This window comes from Vicugna pacos, unplaced genomic scaffold, assembly GCF_048564905.1.
Source record: "Vicugna pacos unplaced genomic scaffold, VicPac4 scaffold_13, whole genome shotgun sequence".
NCBI classification, from domain to species: Eukaryota; Metazoa; Chordata; class Mammalia; order Artiodactyla; family Camelidae; genus Vicugna; species Vicugna pacos.
This window is the reverse complement of record NW_027328734.1, coordinates 2606888-2620984: the sequence shown is the minus strand read 5'-3', so window position 1 is coordinate 2620984 and position 14097 is coordinate 2606888. Positions and strand designations below refer to the sequence as shown.

The 14097-nt window shown below is 31.9% G+C and overlaps 1 long non-coding RNA gene across 1 annotated transcript; it reads right to left on the bottom strand.

The window, feature by feature from the left end:
* Window positions 1-2136: 2136 nt before the first annotated feature.
* LOC140692582 (uncharacterized) lies at window positions 2137-3290 on the bottom strand. Its single transcript, XR_012068148.1, has 2 exons — window positions 3079-3290; window positions 2137-2223 (listed from the first exon to the last, which is right to left on the bottom strand). It is a non-coding gene; the product is annotated as an uncharacterized lncRNA (long non-coding RNA).
* Between the last annotated feature and the right edge of the window lie 10807 nt (window positions 3291-14097).

Genomic DNA, 14097 nt, shown 5'->3' with positions numbered 1-14097 from the left:
AGTTGGACAAATTTTTAATACTACCACCCTCACTTCTTTTTAGTCCACACATTTTAGGTTACAATTTGGTTACTGAACACAACCACTCCAACCAAGGGACTATTACCTCTTAGATACTGCCTGTGTGAAGATTAGAAGGGGTACAATTTATGTGGGAAGTATAATCCTGCATTAAATGTTTGCAATGACACTGTCTCTTCTGGATAAAGCTCTGATTCTAAGAAGTAAATTAATTAGAAGGCAGTATATTTTTTGGTATGGGGAAGAGAATCAGCTACTTATGGGTGGGTGGGTGATGAAGAGACAGGAAATAATCCAGCAAATGAGAATTGAATGCTTTAGGCCACTGGAGGCATGAATTAAGAAGAAAATAATACTTTGTCTCCTTTACCTACCTCGAATTACTGTCTTGAGTGACTAGTCCTTGGGCTATGAAAAGAGCTAGTTTGTGGTGAAGAGTAAAGACAATAATGAAATAGTTTGAAAACCATGAGAGATTTGCTGTCTCAGGAAAGTAGATTATGCTTAAAGTCAACATGTATTTTTCATTCACTAAATACTAAAATGCATCCTGTGGCATGTGCTGTGCTTACTGTGTTGGTATCCAAGTTAGACAAGGAAAGGGGGATAGACAGAAAACATCTGGAGGAGGTGGTTTCTGTGCTGAGACTGGGAAAGTCTAATTAGGTAATAGGAGAACATAAGTTCAAGGATTAGCTGGAGCAAAATTTGCGAGGGTGGAGCTTACATATATGACAAGCATTTTCCTGGATGTATCTCCAGATACAGTGAAACATAAACATATGCCAAGGTAGTCAGATGCCAGATTTATAAACGAATGACTTAGCTAAGTTCAGTTTGTGTGCATAGAGTTGGAAAGGCATTAAGAGCCACCCTGAGGATGTAAGTTTGTCCTTGGTTGGAAATAAAAGCAACATAATGTATTGACTAGAAATTATAGCATAGAATATTTAGGGCAGGAAATGAAAGCACCAATTGGAATGCTTTGAGAACAGCACAAAGAAGACCATAGATAAAATTACTTCTTAATTTCTTCCACATGCTGAATGTACCATCTGAGACTATATCATGTGACCTTCATGATTCCAGGGATGACATAATAGAGACCATGTTCCCTGGGCCGGTTCCTGCATTATCTTCTGTTCCAACCTATCCGAACTTAACACTTTTCATACTTTCCAGGATGAACCAGAAACCACTAATAACTTTCCCTCTCTCCATGTTTTAGTCTTTTTCCAAATTCTTCCATTTTCTCTTCCTGCTTACAAGAAATTATTTAAATTTACTCCCATATTTTTCCATCAAGTGATCATATCAATCAAATATCTCTTTTTCTTTAAATGATATCATAGACTCCCGTTTAACTCTTTATTTTAAAAAAATATCGAAAATACAGGTAAACATGTATGTTTATCGTTCAAATAAGAAAATTGCATATAGTTGTCGGCATTTGCCACCATCAATATTAATCTTTGTTATCCTGCATAATATGGTAGTCCTCTGGTATATAAGTTGTGTTTAGGATTACGTTCATAAAATGAAGATGACTGATGAGCTGGCCTTGAAAGAGAGGTAGCTGATGTATCAGCTATCAATGTCACTGGTAACCATGGTTTGCTCCCTGGTTGAAGTTGAGAAAAACGACCGTCATTGGCAGATATGTTGTGATAGCTATATGGAAAATTAGAAGGCTCCACCATTAGTCAAACATGATTGCTCAGTATGGGAGACAAGGTACTGTACTGAGAAGTAGATATTGTAAATGTAATAAAGTTCACAACACGGCCATTTGCTTCAGTGTAGCTGCTTTGAGAGTGCCTGTGGGCAGTGGTCAACTGATTTAAAAAAGCACGTTGATCCATTGCAATATTGTTCTGGTGATCTAACTGACATTGAAAATGGAGGAGAAAAATCACCTCTGATCAAGGTAGTTGTATCACCTATTATGTGGCTAGAAGAGGGCTTCCTTATTAGAGGCATGTTTAAATTTGCAGAAAGTAAAAATGTACTTTCTCCTCTAGTGTCAACCACAAAATCAAAATTATCATTATGCACGTTACCCCCAGCTTTAAAGTGCTTCTTTTTGAAATCTTAAGCCAATGAAGATACCAGAGAGACATTTTTAATCCCAATTCTTCTTTTTATTCTCACTAAAAGCTGGGGACAGCCTCGTTTAAGATTTGGATTATGGCAGAACTGCAGCTACAACCAAAAGAGAAAGATTTTAGTAATATTTTAAACCAAAATACAAGACTAAATTAAGCCTAACCTACAAAACCTCAGATTTCACGTTTACTATGCTAAGATAATATCATCAAAATATGCACATTGCTGACTATGTTTTGAAATTCCTTATTTGGAATATGCACATTTAAATAGTATTTAAGTATTCAAATTTAAGAAGCTAGCATTTGCAGTAATGGTGAAAGCCACTTTTTAAAAGCGGCTTTAATACCTTTATTTAGATTTCTCGTAAGATTCCTAGTTGCTAGGAAAGTTTCACACAATCTTGAATACTTAAGGCTCTGTCCTCATTTTTTGAAAAAATAAAGAATTTTAGCATTTGTAGTTTTATACAGTTTTCAAACTCTAGTTTTGCATTTACATTACCATAGATCGATGTACAAAATAAAATTTTATATATGTTACCAAGTCGTAACTACAATTACTGAATAACTTGCTTAAAAGAGAGACTTCTTTTTCTTCTGCTAGAAAGTCAGCTAGACAAGCAGATCTTTAAAAATTCTGCTGCACTTTCCTAAACTTATAAATGTTAAGCTGTCTAACTAAACTTTTCATACTTCCAGTTTCAAATACTCTGAAAGGGGACTTTCTTTCCAAAACTTCCTTCTTTAAGACAACTTCATCAATCACTATGGAAGTTTCATTATCATCCCACCAGTTGGATTTAAATTGATAACTCCCAGCCATTTTCCAGATTTTTCTTGGAAATGTCAGAGAACGAAAATCATTATCTTCATCTGGCTCAGAGACACAATATGTGTAACATGGACTTTTAAACAAGGATTCTTCAGACAAATTCTGAAAATCACTTACTTCAATCATAGACCTCAAGACAAGTCCCCAGAGATTGTTGGATCACACAATACAGATCTTCCGGAGTTTCCTGAACCAGTTGGTCCAACGTTATGAGACCTATCTTGAAATTCTGAAGAAATATTTGCCATCTCAAATAAATTTTTCTACAGCTACTTTTCTAATCTGAATGATTTTGAGCACTGCAGCTTCATATGCTGCTCTGGCAGGCCTGCACAGATAAACTACTAGGCCATCACAATGGTTCTCAACTTGAGTAGATGTGACATCACAAAACGACTGGTCTCCTAGCAAGTCAAGTGTAACATTCAGCCAGTGTTTACTTCTCATTCATCCAGTTAAAATGAAACATATAGGATGCCTTTTTTTATAGTGTGATCTGCAATTATTACCCCAAGAAAATCTTTTTAAATAATTAATGCTGGGGTCTATGAAATAAAACAAATCTCCATACTTTTGTACACAAATTTATACAACATTGATGAACAGAGTATAAATAATGCACAAAATATATAAAATAATTTTAAAGTTATGGAATTTTAAGTGAAATTTGTGTAAAACCTCTGCAGGAAATGTATACCTATTTCATTATAATTAGTAAGGTGAAACTTAATTTGATTTGGAAATGGAAGTAGTTATTTATCTGTTTACTTTACAAGAAGTAGCTCTTTATTCAAAACATGAGCAGAATACATATCAGTGTATTTGGTATGTTTTAGAATAAATGATAAATATTTATGAAATAAAACTAGATTAAAATAATGAATCAAATTTAAGAAATCCCAAAGGGGTAATTTTTGTATGAAAATATAATTTAGTGCTGTAAGTAAAACAAATGTAATTTAGTATTCTACTTTAAAATTACAAAAGAGAAATTATTAAGGTATTCTTATAAAAGTTTACTTTTGCCATTCTTTCACTCAGAGGTTTTTCAGTCCCTCGAAGTAATAAATTTTCTTCTCATCATTATAGTCCATGCTCTTGCGGCTTCTCTTAAGTGTTCCAAAATGATGTTGATATATAAACTTATACAGAAGATCATGGGTTCAAAAATCAGTGCCTCCATTAAGGGGCAAACAAACAATCAAAAACAAAGAAATAACATTATATGTGGGATGGGGTTTAAAAGACCAAATAATGCATTTTAGGAAGCAATATGTTTCTCATCCTGAAAGAGTTGGCATTGTTAGTATAATGCAGCATTTTAAGGCAAGTGTTTTGTACACTTATTGTTAATAATAGCTAGGTTCTGTATCAGTGAACTGTAGTAAAGCCAGTTCTACCAAAATTGTATTCTTTATTTAGACATAAATTCCACTAAACATAAGCCAAATTCAAAATGAGAGATAAAATTTTTAAATAAAAAATGTTCACTCAAGCTACTATGTAAATTTTTCCTTCAATATGTGTATATTCCATTCTAAGTAAATATTAGGAAGCTGAAGTCATGGCATATTATAAGTATTATAAAGTATAATTAAGTTGAATTTAGTCCTGATTCTTAATTTTATTTAACATACGCAAATCAAGAAATGTGATACCATCCATTAAATAAAGAATTCAAAAATAAAAATCTCAAAATATGTAGGAAAATTATTCACAGATCTGATCATAACTTTTTTATAAAAATTTTTTTAACAAATTTGCTGTAGACAGAATATGACTAAACATAGTAAAATCCGTATATGAAAAACCAATGACTAACATCAAGTTCAATGTTAACATACAGGAAGGTTTTTCTCTGGTACAGTAATAAGAAAAAATAGCTCATACAAACAAGTCCTATATTACACTACTAGAAGTTCTAGCCAGAACAACTAGTCAAGAAAAAATATAAAAGTCATTCAACCTGTGAGCAAGCAGTAAAATTTTTATAGATGACATAATTATACATAGTTAGAAAACTGCACACACACTGCCAGTGACTGTGAGAAATAATGAACAAACTTAGTAAACTTGCTGTATACAAAATCAATATACAAATATCCATTGCATTTTTATATAGTAACAACACATTATCAGGAAGAGAAATTAGGAAATCAATTGTGTGTAAATTTATACAAAAAGAATAAAATAGGAATACATTTGATAAGTTAAATAAAAGATCTAAACATAGATCTATAAATTACAGGTGGAAAAATATAAGTAAACATAATAAATAAAAGATATTCTGTGCTTAATGATTGTATACAATGTGAGGAAATACTCTAATCTATCTTTCAATTGTTCAGCCTCCCCAGCAATGCTTATTGAGGAGAATCTCTTTTCTTCATTTAATACTCTTGCTTCTTTTTTCATAGGTTAATTTATCATAGGTGAGAGGGATTATATCTGGTTGCTCTATTCTCTTCTATTGATTGGTGTCAGTTTTTGAGCCAGTATCATGTTGTTTAAATTACTAAAGTTTTGTAGGACTGTTTAACAACAGAGAAATTTACAATATTATATTCAATACTCTTTTTCAAGATTATTTTGGCAACTAAGATCTTTGTGGTTGCATATAAATTTTGAAATTATTTCTATAATTGAATTTAAAAATCTCATGGTTATTTTGACATGAATCACATTAAATGTAGATTCCTTTGGGTAGTATGGTTGTTTCAACCACACTGTTTCACATCATTAACATAAGAGATCTTTTCATTTCTTTGGATCAATTTTAATTTCCTTCATCTATGTTTTCTATTTTTTAAAGTATAGGTTTTCTCTGTATTTGTTAACTTCATTTGTAGGTATTCTTTATATATATATAATTATATACATTTTATTTTTAAACATGTTCCTCACACAAATACAACAGGCAGAAGGCAGTGGCAAGACATATTCAAAGTCCAGAATGAAAGAAATCTGTTATCTAAGATAAGATATCAAGCAAGGCTAAACTTTAGAATAGAAGGAGAGAAAAATAATCTCCACACAAGCAAATACTAAAAGAATTTAGCAACAGAAAAAGACATAATGAAACATCTCCTCAAAAAATAAAGAAGCAGGATGCTATAGAAAGAGAAAGGCATAATTAGAAAGGCAAAAGCTACAATGACTTACAACAGAATAATAATGATATTGTAAAACAGGACGTCAAAATTTTTAAGTTTAAATTTAAAATTTAGATAGTGAAACAGGACAATACAGAATATTTTCTTCTTATTTCTGTTCTCTGTATGATGCATTTAAATTTATATTCCTTTCAGTTATTATAAAAATATATAGTAACGGGTCAATATACATACAAAACAGGGTAACAATAAGTCAACATCTTACAATGAAGTCACAAAGCTAGAAAAAAACCAAGATAATAAAAGAAAACTTATACAGCCACAAAAAGAAAAAGAAATGAATAAAAAGGTAATACAAAATCAACTGGAAAATTAAGTTCAAAATGGAAATAAACACTAGTTTATCAATAATTGTTACAAATGTTAATGGACTTAGTGCTTCAATCGAAAGATGTATATTGTCAGATGGGATAATATAACAAGACCCTACATTACGAAGCATACAAGAGACCCACTTTAGAAAGAGGAACACACATCAATTGAAAGTCAGAAAATGGAAAAATACATTCCATGCAAATGTACATGACAAGAAAGGAGGACTAGCAGTACTGACTTCAAACAAAATAGACTTTACAAGAAAGGCCATAGAGAAAGATAAACAAGGACATGATATAATGATTAAAGAGCAATACAAAATGATGGTTTTATACTCATTACTATATATGCACTCAATATAAGAGCACATAAGTACATAAAGTAAATACTAATAGATAAAAAGGGAGAAATTGATGGGAACACAATCACAGTAGGACACTATAACTCCCCATTACCATCACTAGACTGGTCTTTCAGACAGAAAATTAATAAGGGAACAAAGATACAAAAAGATACAATAAAATAATTGGATTTGATTGATAGTTTCAATACACTACTTATCCCCAAAACAGAATATACATTCTTTTCCAGTGCACAAGGAACATTTTCTAGGAATGTTTATGTACTAAGGCACAGAAGAAGCCTAATCAAATTTAAGAAGTTAAAAAAGATTTCAAGCATCTTTTCTGAGTATAATAACATGAAACTAGAAATGAATCACAGAAAAACAGGGAGATAAAATGACAGCATGTAAATTAATAAACATGGTACTAAAACAAGGGGGGTAGGTGATGAATTAAAAGAAGAAATTAAAAAATATCTTGAGAAATATGACACAACACTACACAAAGTATATGGAATATAGTTGAAGCAGGCTTAAGAGGGAAGTTCACAGTGACAAGGTCCGCCTCAAATTAGAAGAGCAATTTCAAATAACTAATCTAATGTTCTATGTAAACTAATCATGAAGAGAAGAACAAACAAAATGAAAAGTCAGCAGAAAGCGGGAAAATAAAGAGCAAGGGAAAAAGATTTGAAATAAAGATTAAAAATAGAAAAAATCAATCAAACTGTTTTTTGAAACAGTCAACAAAATTGACAAAACTCAGGACAGGCTCACCAACAAGAAAAGAGAGAGAACACAAATAACACACATAGTGAAAATGGGGAAACTACAAAGAGTACATAAAATTTGCAAAAAACCATAAGGGTATACCATGAGCAACTGTATGGAAACAAACTGGATAATCTAGAAGAAATGGAGAAGTTTCTGGAAACATTCGGCCCACCATTATTGTATCAAAAGAAATTGACCATTTGAACAGACAAATCACCAGAAATGGAATAGAATTATCAGTAAAATAAAAAAAAAATCTCTGCAAACAAATATTCAGACCCAAATACATTCACTGGGGAATTTGACCAAACATACAACGAAAAATCCATACCAATCTTCCTCAAACACTTCCAAAAGATTCATATGGAGAGAGTACTCCCAAACTCACACCATAAGGCCAACATCAACCTGAAAATAAAACCAGACAAACACACTACCTAAAAAGAAAACTATAGGCCAATATCATTGATAAACATAGATGTTAAAGTCCTTAGGAAATTATTAACAAACAGAATCCAACAGCATGTAAAAAAAAGATCATACACCATGATCAAGTTAGGTTCATCCCAGGAACACAAGGATGGTGTAACATATGCAAATCAATCAATCATTTGTGATACACCATATCAACAAAAGAGAGACAAAAAACCACATGATAATCACAGTAGATGCAGAAAAATCATTTGATAACATTTAACACCTATCTGCAAAAGAAGTTCTTATCACAGTGGGTAAAGAGGGACCATATCTCAACATAATAATAGCTATTTATGACAAATATATAGCCAGCAAAATATTCAATGGTGAAAAACAGAAACCCTTCTCACAAAAACCTGAGACAATACAAGGTTGCCCATTCTCACAATTTCAATTCAATATAGTCTTGGAAGTCCTAACCAGAACGATCAGTCAAGAAAATTTGATTTCCGATCAAATTATGCAAAACGTTTCTTTTTAGGACTGAAACAAATGATCCTAAGATATACATAGAGTCATAAAAAAACCATAGTTACAAAAGCAATATTGAAGTAAAAGAAAGATGCTGGAGGAATACCCCATTAGTTCTCCATACACTATGGCAGAGCTACAATAATGAAAATGACATGACATTGGTAATAAAACAGGCATATTGACCAATGGAACAGAATAGAGACCCTAGGAATAAATCTACAGGCCTATGTTCCATTAATCTTTGACAGACTAGCTAGGAATATGACAGAGAAAAGACCATCTCTTCACCAAATGGTTTTGGGAAAACTGGATAGCAGCATCAAAGCAATGGAGTTAGAACAATCATTCACTCCGTACAAAAGAATAAACTCAAAATGTCTAGAAGACTTAAATATAAGTAAGACAAAGTAAATCTCCTAGAAGAAAACATAGGCAAAACACTCTGAGATAAATCTCAGCAATGATCTCCTAGAACAGCCTACCCAGGGAAGGGATGTAAGAGCAAAATTAATAAATTGGATCAAATAAAACTTATAGGCTTTTGCACAGCAAAATGAACCATAAACAAAGCAAAATGACAACCTGCAGGATTAAAGAAAATATTTAGAAGTGATGCAACTGACAAAGTCTTAATTTCCAAAATATAAAGAGTTCATACAACCTAATAATAATAAAAAAAAACCAAGAAACACAATCTGAAAATGGGAAGAATCCCTAAACTAGCAATTCTCCAAAAGAGATGTTCAAATGCCACACAGATATATGAATAAAGAAAAAAAATGGTCATTATCATTATCAGAGGAGGGCAATTCAAAACTATAATGAAGAATTACTTCCCAGTAGTCACAGTGGTTATCATTTAAAAGTCCACAAACAATAAATGCTGGGGAAGCTGTGGAGAAAGGGAAACTTCCTACACAGTTGGTAGGAATGTAGTTTGGTGCAGTCATTTTGGAAACCAGGATGGGGATTCAGCAAAAGAATAAAAATAAACTTAACATACGATCCAGCAATCCCACTTCTGGGTATATATCAAAGGGAACCCTATTTCAAAAAGACACGTGCACCCCAATGTCCTTAGCAGTGCAGTATACAAAAGCCAAAATATGGAAGCAACATAATTGCCCAACAACAGATGACAGTATACAGAATTTATGCCATATTTGCACAATGGAATAATATTCTGCAATAAAAATGATAAAACAATGACATTTGCAGCAAAAAAGATGTCCCAAACATGTGTAATTCTAATTGAAGTTAGCCAGAAATAGAAAGAAATATAATGAATGATATTACGCATGAAGAAGCTTTAAAAAATATATGGATGGGAACACTATGATTTCATCTACAAAACTGAAACATACTCGCAGATCTTCTAAACAATTTTAGATTACTGTGGAAATGGGCTTCGAGAGGATATATTTGGGAGCTGTAGATTTATAAATGTTATCCACTGTATATAAAAAATGATGTTTTCAAAGTTTCTTTTGTATGACACAGGCCATTATGTTAAATATCATGAAGTAACGTTTTATAGGCATAGAATTATATGTGTGTATGGGCACACTATGCTATACACCACAGATTGACACATTGTAAATGACATATTTCATTGATAAATAAATTAATAAATATGTAAATATATAAATAAATAAATATATATATTATATTTAATAATAAAAGAAATACAAAGATTCACACTACTTAACTTTACACATCAAGAATCTAGGAGAAAACAGAAAGAATAAAGAAGAAAATTGAATCAATGAGAGTAAGGCAAATAATAAGAGAAACAATTAAAAATATAAAAAAATACCAAAGTCTGTTTCTTTTAAACATAAAGTGGACAAACGTTTAGGTTGGCTAAGAAAATAAAATCTCAAATAAAATTAGAAATAATAGAGAAGATATTACCACTGATGTAGAGATGCATAGCGTCATAAGAAATTAACACTAGCCAAAGATTTGAATGACCTAGAATAAAAGACAAATTCTCAGAAACATATGTCTTCCAATACTGATTCAATAAGAAATTACAAAGTTAAATATAGCAAAAGTGTGTATGAGTAAATCAGTAATCCAAACCTCCCAAACCAAAAAACATTTACAAGATGACTTTGCTGGTGAAATCTGTGATACATTTGAAGACAATTTTTCACCAATTCTTCCAAAAATCTTCCAAGAATTTCAAGGGGGTGAAAGATTCCAAAGTTATTTTATGATGCCAGATTTATTTGCATAACAATGCAAGAAAGTACATTAGATGCAAAATATGGAATATTATCCCTGATGAACATAAGTGCCAAAATTCTCATCAAAAGAGGAAAGTCAATTCAACAACACATTAATGTATCATGCACATACAATGAGTAAAGGGACTTATCCCTGGGTTTAAAGATACTTCAAAATATTCAGATCAATATAGGTGACATGCCACACTTACAGAATGAGAAATAAAACTCACATAATAATTTCAATAGGTGCAAAAAGAGCATTGTATATAATGCAACATCCTTTTAAAATACTCCCAACAAATTACATTAACACTGTCAGTGGCACGATATCATATACAGACAAACTCTGTGTGGACAGAAGAGGAGCAGTTCTCTTTTTATTGATTCCTAGGAAAAGGGTTTATGTAGGACATGCACAATGCCTCATATATCATCTAAGTTATAACAATGTTAATAATCTTAAGCTATTTATGTCCCCATGATCCTGCAGTAAGCACAGGATGTTAAATGATCAAGGATTGTTTTAAAGTTCATCACGGAACTTCATTAAGTAGGCCATCTCTTATCCAGCCGGCTGTGCCTGTCTTAGGTTGTCCTCCTCTGAGGATCTTACCCAGCATAGGCTATCTAGCCATCCATACTGGATACAATGTGCAGGCCACTTCTTATCCAACCTGGATATGTGACATTCCTCACAGCTTGTTTATCAGTTCAGCCCATGGGCTTATTCTTTAGAGCCTTCAGACAGGAACCTGCAAACCCAACATCCCTTGACCGAAAAATGGATGAAGAAAATTTGATGTACATATGCAATGGAATCAATACTTTGCATTCCTATAAAAAGTGTCCATGGTGTTCCTTTTTCTCTACAATCTCACCAACATATGTTTCTTTTCTTTTTGATGAGAAATTTCTGACAATTTTGAAGTCTTGTCTCATTTTTGGTTTATGACTTTCCTAATAATTGATAACTCTGAACATATTTTCATGTGTCATTTAGGCATCTGTAAGTTTTCTACAGATAATTGATTGAGATCTATCTATTCAGTTCTTACGTACTTTTTTAATTGGATTGTTTGTTCTTTTATTGGTGTTGTGGGGTAAGAGTTTGCCATATATTTGGATATTAACAATTGATTGGAAAATATCACATGCAAACATATTCTCCCAATATGTTGGTTGACTTTTCATTTTATTGATCATTTCTTCTGCAGTGTAAATCTGTTTAGAGTGATACAATCATATTTTGTTAGATTTCCCTCTGCTTCCCTTGCCAGAGGAGATATATGTAGAATCAATTTCAGTCCAATGTCAGAGTGTGCTTCTTATGTTTTACCCTAGGATACTTTGTTTTCAGGTTTTATGCTTTATATGCCCTGGAGTGGGATTGCTGAGTCATATGATAGGTCTATTTTAATTATTTAAAGGAACATCCATACTGTTTCCAAAGTGCTTGCACCAATTTTCATTCCCACCAACACCGTTGGAGAGTCCCTTTTTCTCCACAACTTCCACAGTCTTTATTATTTGTAGACATTTTGATGACAGCCCTTCTGACTAGTGTGAGGTAAAACATTATTTTATTTTTGTGTTGCATTTGTATAATGATTAGCTATGTGAGCATGTTTTTATGTTTCTGATTGTCATCTGTGTGTGTTTTTTAGAGAATTCTCTTCTGCTCATTTTCTGGCTGAGTAGATTATAGATTTTTGAAATGGAGTTTTATGAACGATTTGTGTATTTTAGAAATTAGCCTCTTGTTAATTGCATTGTTTTCTCCCATTAGGAATTTCATCTTTTCATATTGTTTATTTTGCTATGAAGAAGGTTTTAAGTTTAATTAGGACCTATTTGTTTGTTTTGCTTTTATTGTTTTCAGCATGGGAGATTGACATATGAAAACTTCGCTACAATTTATGTCTTGTTTTGCCTATGTTAGTTTCCAGGAGTTTTATTTTGTCATGTATTATATTCAGATATTTCAAGCATTTTGAGTTTATTTTTGTACAGTGTGATGGAGTGTTCTAATTTCATTGATTTACATGTAGATGCCTTGCTTTCTCGACATCACTTGCTGAAAACTGTCTTTTCAGCATTGTATATTTTTGTTTCCTTTGTCATAGTTTAGTTGACCATGGTTGTGATGTTTTATTTCTACCTTGTATTCTGTTCCAGTGATATAGATGTTTGTTCGTTTTCCAGTATTGTGCTATTTTGATTACTGTTTTCGTAATATAGTCTGATATCTGGGAGGTTATTGGGTTATGGCTCCAAATTTGTTCTTTTTCCTCATTGTTCCTTTGGCAGTTCTGGTACATTTGCAGTTACATACAAATCTTAGGACTGTTTTAATTTCTGTGGAAAATATCATGTAGTTCGAACTGCATCAATTTATATCTGTGGACATCATTTTTTGTATGTATATTTTAACAATATTAATTCCTCTAAACTAAGACCTTGAGATTTCTTTCCATTTCTAGGCATCATCTTCAAATATATTTATCAGTCTCCTATAGATTTTACTATCTTGGTTTTTCCATAGGTTTTTCATTTTTGATTTGATTTCATATGGATTTTTTAAAATTATGGAATATTTCTTTTTTAGGTTAAAGAAATGTGACAGTTTTTGTATATTAATCATGAATCATGCTACTTTGCTAAATGTCTTTATTAGTTTTATTTGTTTTCGTGTGGTGAATCTTTAGGGTTCTCTATATATATTATCATGTCATCTAAAATAATAACAGTTTTACTTCATTCAATCCAACTTGAATAACATTTTTTTCTTGTCTGATTGCTGTTGCTAGGACTTCCCATACTGTGTTTAATAGAAATGGTGAGAGTGGGCATCCTTGTCTTATTCCTTAATTTGGCTTTCAGTTATTCACTTTTGCATATTATGTTGTCTGTGTGTCTGTTATTAATGACTCATTTACGTTGAGATATTTTTCCTGAATCCTGCTTTTGTTAGAGGTTTCTGTTGTTGTTCTTTCTGTTGTTTTTTGTTATTGCTGTTGTTGCTGCTTTTTAATGAATAAAAGTTGAAGTTTGTGAAATGCTTTTGATGGATTTATTGGGATGATCATTTCATTTTCCCTTTTTCTTTTGTTAATGTGGTGTATCGAACTGATTGATTTCATGTATGTTCCACCTCTCTTATTACCCTGCAATAAATTAAAGTTGATCATGTTGTATAATTCATTTTAATTATTGCTGGATTTAGTTTGCTAATAATATTTTTTAGAATATTTGCGTCTATGTCAATCAAAGATATTGGCTTGAAATTTTATATGCCTGTAGTTTGTTTGTTGGCTTTGCTATCAGGGTGATGAAAGTTTCATAGAAA